The sequence below is a fragment of the Telmatherina bonti genome (genome assembly GCF_933228915.1).
Source record: "Telmatherina bonti genome assembly, chromosome: 22".
NCBI lineage: Eukaryota > Metazoa > Chordata > Actinopteri > Atheriniformes > Telmatherinidae > Telmatherina > Telmatherina bonti.
The window spans coordinates 30,042,571-30,048,570 of NC_136631.1; positions in this window are offsets into that span (position 1 = coordinate 30,042,571).

Below are 6,000 nucleotides of genomic sequence, written 5' to 3' on the forward strand. Positions count from 1 at the left end.
GAGAAGAAAATAGTGTTATTTTGTTCTCGTAGACCTGGTTGAAGAAAGTCTTGTGTGATTGGTCGGACATTGTAGATGGGTGTGGTTAATAGGGTAAAAGCGTGAACCGGACAGTTGCCGTTTCTGCATTTTGCTGATTAAACAGATTGTTTTAATAAAACAGCTGATCAAATGGGTGAGAAAGTACCAACATTTTTACAACATGTGGCATTTAAACACACGGACCCTGCCACAGACAAAGTTTCTCAATAAATACAAAATAACATAAAAGCACAGACATCCCCCCAGCAGTGACCCCCACCCTGTTGCAGATGAAGCTGTTCATGGAGGCCAAAGCGACCAGATGAAAAGTTTTTTTATTTTTCTTGCTGCCTCAAGAGAAAAACAAAGGTCTTGCTTCTCATGGAGGATGTAACAAGCTTCACTCAGTGAGAGTCTCACTGAAACCCACTTCCTTTAACTTAAACAGAAGTTTTGCCACAAACTCTTACAAGTAATAAAATCTGGATTACTGTATTTACTGTGGTCAGTTCTTCAAATCTGCATGGAGACAAGTGTAATACTTTAAGGTTTTATATATCTGTGTGTAAGAACTGACACAAACACACACAGACAGACACACATTTGATGCAGGGACATGTACATTGTATCTCTGAAAGCTTGGAGAGACCTGCCAGATCCATGGGTTTAATCAGATGTCAAAGTTTTGTGGTTGCATGTGTGAAGTAGATAAAGTCTTCTCTTTTTAGCATCCCTCCAACAGAGACAAGCCATCATATTTAACAAGAACAATGGTAAACACTACTGTATCCATCAGAAAGGCTTTGCTGAGTTGTAAATAATCCTGTTAAATTATTGAGGAGAAAAACATCACAGGCCAAATCCTGAGAAGACAAAAAGACCTTTCTGGCATTGTAACAGCTTATTGTATTGTTTTGTTTGGGTAGGATATATACAGAGCTACAAATACATCCCATGTTAGACTCTGAGGATTTAACAGTTCTGTCCATATGTCTACACCATCAGCTTAGGACAATGTATGTCAAAGTCATATAATTTATTTTGAAAGATTTAGACCTGAGGCTACTATATATCTGAGTTTCAACCATGTGAGTTGTGTAGTTTTACGTGTCTGCCAAACAAAGTTGTAGCCAATCAACCCAGAAAGCAAACACTATGCAAGGATGCAGCTGTCATCCAAGTATTTCTGCAGATTTAAAACAACCTTATGCACAACATACCTTAGAAACCAGCTGTGTGATGGCACAGAGCCGTGTATATCATGTAAGGAAGCTTTAAAGACCCACTCCAATGAAAATCACGTTTGTCATGTTCTTTTGGCTTTTTTCTGATGATGGAGGACATATCTTAAGAAAAGCTAGCTTAAATTTGCATTTTTCACTATTTCTTCTTTTAAATCGCTTTGAATCAGAACTTTCAGATGTCACGCCGCCAGTGGGCGTGGCCCAAGCTGCTGTATCCCTCCCCTCACACACACACACGGACACACACACACCTACTCCAATAAGTAGAAAGGACATTGGCTGCAGTGACATGATGTTTTTTTTTTTAATTCAGACTCAATAATTCCTGATTAAATAATTCAGAATAAACATATTCTCCTACGAATTTCCATAAAAATAATAATTCCAAATGAAGGTTTACATGAAACACGTCCTGACTTTATTCCTCTTTAGAGCGGCGGGTTGGGAAGGGTTCTGATTAGACAGAGGGTGTACGTGACGTATGACGTATACCGGAAATAAACAAAGTTGGCTCCCTGCTTCTCGTCTTCTCAGTCGTAACTTATAAAAACTACATAATAAGAACCAGTTTCGCTATTTTTATTATAAATGTGAAGTAGCGGCTCAACACCAGCATACTACTTCACTTTCTGCAGCAACTGAGAAGCAGAAGAAAGATAGACCACCGAACACGGGAGGCAAAACAACGCGCGTCATCGGGACAGGACAAGGTAACGAGCATGCTCAGAACGACTGGAATTAACTTAGAGCGGAATGAAGGTTTACATGACAGAGGAATTAAATAGTTAATAATTAAAATGCGAATAAACCAGACGCTTACATCGGAATTAAGTTTAATTCCGAAAAGAAATCTGCATCAGGAATTATGTGTTCACATGGCCGATTTTTCATCAGTTTAAAGTGGAATTAACTTTTATTCGGAATTAAACAGGAATTAAAACTTCCATGTAAACGCAGCAACTCACAGATAAACATGAATGTGCTTTACCGAGGTGCAGTAGCTAGGTTTCCATTACTCTTAGAACTGCGCAAAAGCTGCAGATCGCCACACAAAAGTGCTAATAGAAACACCTACATTTATAATAAAAACTTAAATCTTGCAAAAAAGTTTTAAATGTTTTGATATAGAAGTATATTGCAAAAGTGGAATGGAAACACTTGTATTTCGCATTTACCATGCTACCTTTATTGGAAATGAACTGGTCACATGACTTCTTACGTCATATCCGGGGACACGTATAAAACAACTGGCAGCTAATTTCAGTTTTACAATGAACTAGAAAAAACGAAGGAGAAAAGCTGTGAAAAGCTGTGTAAAATTCTCCACAGCAAGTAGAAAACCCCAAAATAACGCTACATGGCTACCTTGCAAAAGCCGCAGTTCTCGTAAAATCTCGTCATCCAGCCAGACGAGATTTAATGATAACTGCAGCCTTTGCACCAAACATTGTAGACAACGGCAAATCACTACTGTTGTTTGCCAAAACTAACAAATATGTCTTTTATTTAGCTAAAAACTGTTGTTTAAATGCTGCTAATGACATAAAAATCGACCAAAACACCTTTCTGTGAGAGAGAAGTTGGTAAGAACCACATGCTGGTTTGCAGTCAAGACGACCGTTTCGCCTGCTGTCAGCAGGAAAAAATGGGTTCACCAGCAGGTTAAATGGAAAGCTAAATGCTAAATGAGTGCTGTGCCTTCTGTCAACACACCATCAAGTGGAAATCTTGTATGTTTATGGTAAGTTTATTTTGTATTTAAGGTGCTAATAGTAATTTAACGTAGCCTGCTTGTTAGTATTAGCCAACGTTACATTCGCCGTCCATGAGGCAACAAGACCAGAGCTCATTCTAACTTCAGCTGTGTTAGTGTCAATTTGCTTTTTACACGGGAGGGTTTTTTTGTTTCACACTTAAATTTATGTTTTGAGTTTATGTTCACTCAGCAGTCACATGCGCACACACAGTGCTCACGGTGCCCTGAAAGTTGCACTCAAATAGGAACACACAGATGAAATTAAAAAAGCTTTTCTCAGAGTGTTTGGATTGTCATCTTGTCCTGCTCTCCACATGGCTAATTTACATGAGAAAGGAGCTCAGGGTTCCTCACCACGACTGGTAAAAAAGACACAGCTTTGTCCGTAATACCGTATTCCAAAATCCAAGCCAGGTGAGAGTTACTGGTGTCAGGGCAGCTTGTGACGGTATATGTCACATGACATAATGACATAAGTCAATGTTTTTACAATGTGCCAGCAGGTATGTGATACTGTATTATTATTATTTTAATATATTTAGCCGACTGAAAAAATGTAAGATAAAGTTGTCTTTGTTTTGTTTTTTCCTGAACAGTAATGTGACTTCTGAGATTTGGTAGTATATGTTTTGCGTGAACATTTTATGTTGATGAGCAGAAAGGAAACACCAACAATCATACAGCCATCATATGATAGATTAAAGAAATATTAATAAATTTTGTTTTATTTGTTTTTTATGAACAAAATAATGAAGATCTTTTCTTCTCAGCCTATGTTGACCTGATGACCTGTTGTGTCTTCTTCGATAAAATTCTGAATAAGGCAGCTAAATAATTGCCGAACTTCAGGAGCTGAAGATTCCATCCCTCCCAGAAGATCCCAGACCCCCCAGAAGATCCCATCCCTCCCAGAAGATCCCATCCCTCCCAGAAGATCCCATCTCCCCCGGAAGATCCCATTTTACCAGAAGATCCCAGACCTCCCAGAAGATCCCATCTTTCCAAGAGATCCCATCTTCCAGAAGATCCCTCAGTCTGGTTACTGCTGGTGGATTCTGACCACAGAAAGGGATCACTATCCTGTTTCCATGGTGCAAGTACCTCCCACCCAGTTGACAGACTGGTGGACCAGATGCCTCATCTGACTGGGAAAATGGGAAGATCTACATTATGTTTAGTTGTGTAAATCCGTGTTTACAGACAACGATGCTGCAGACTGTTTTGCATCTAATATGATAACATTATTTTCATATTTATGACAGAATGAATCGGAGTGAGTGAATGTAGTTTATGCTTTTTACTGATGACCAGGAATTACCTCACCCCTCATCTCCCCACAGACCCTCAGTCTGACAAGCACACACTTAGAAATAATAATTTTGTAAATGTAGCATGGAGAATGAATGTATTTACCTCCACCCCACACAAATCATCTTTTTCAATTATTTGTTTCTTGGTGGTTTTGGAAACACTGTAAATACTGTTGTTAACATAAAGATGCGTAAAAGTTAAAATGTAATGGATTAATCATTATTTGTACTTTGAAAAATCTGAAATACAGACTTTTGTGGGACAAGATGTTGGAACTGTAACTTTTGATGGATAAGTACAGTTTATTTTACCAGTTATTTACTTACACATATTTATTCATTTGTACATCATCATGGAAGCTCTGTAGATGTTGAGGGCATACTGGTCTTGACACACTGGCTGCAGTGCTGGCGAAGCCTCGTACAGGTAGGTTGGTGCTGCAGTAGAGCCTTTAGTTTGACAGCAACTTTCAGTAAAACTGAACAGCGCTGACTTGGAGGGGGGAGGGGGGGGGTTTGCTATGAGATCCTGTGTTCTGCAGAAGAAGAATCCTGGAAAATGGCTCAGGTTTGGTGATTTTTGCTGATAAAGTTATAATCACAACTCAAACACCACTGAGAAGATTAAACATAACTAAAAAGTTGGATTGGAGTGGGTCTTTGAGCCTCGGATGAGTTTCTACGCGATCGATCAGTCGAAAGCACAGAAAACTTAAAGCTTATTAGTGGATGTAGGAAAGAATCTGGACAAAGTGGTGCATCGTTCTAATGAAGTGCATGTTTTTGTGTTTTAATAGAGACATTTCTGCATGTGTTTTGTATCAATAAACTGTGGCTGGCTGTTTCACTCTGTCATGGCGTAGAGCAGGAAAAACCAGCTCTGCTGGAGGACCATGTTCCCCAACTGCAGCGCCTGATGAAATAAAATGAATCTCAAACAGCTTGTTAAGTTCTGCACTGTTAATGTCTGTTAAACTTCAGTTTAATATTTCAATTAAACCTTTAAAGCAGGAGTCCCCAAACTTTTTCCTGTGAGGGCCACATAACTTTTCCCTTCTCTGATGAGGGGCCGGGGTCAGTTTGTAACAGAAAAAGTGTGATGATTGCAAGAGTGCCTAAATGTAAAAATTTATTGTTTTCCAGAAAGCCACAATCAAATAACCCTTTCTGGATTCTTCACAGAACAAAAGTCAGAAAATAAATAACACTATTAATGAAATAAATAATAACCAAATAACCCTCTCTGGGTTCTTCACAGAAAAAAAGTCCATGGAACATAAACTTTCTGTTGTGCCGTGCACAGTCTTAACAGGTCCAAGTTCAGCTTAGTTGTCAGAGCAGAATCTCTTACTTAAATGACTCATATGAGCAGTCTCTCAAAGTTCTTGTGTTCCTTCCTTATAATCCTTTTGTAGGTTCCAGTAAGCTTGTAGACCTCGTTGTTTGCAGCTCTCTCTCTCTCTCTCATCAACTTCCCTGTGAAAACCACCAAGCAAGCAGGCTGAGAAACTGAACTAAGTGATACAGGACCTACACAGCACAACCAGTACCACTACCAGTATGGTTGTGGAGATGGATTTTATCCCAGTAGATTTTATTATGATTATATTTGTTTATACTCAGAATGACTCATTCAAGTCAGAAAAGTGAGCTTACCTTTGTATGTTCA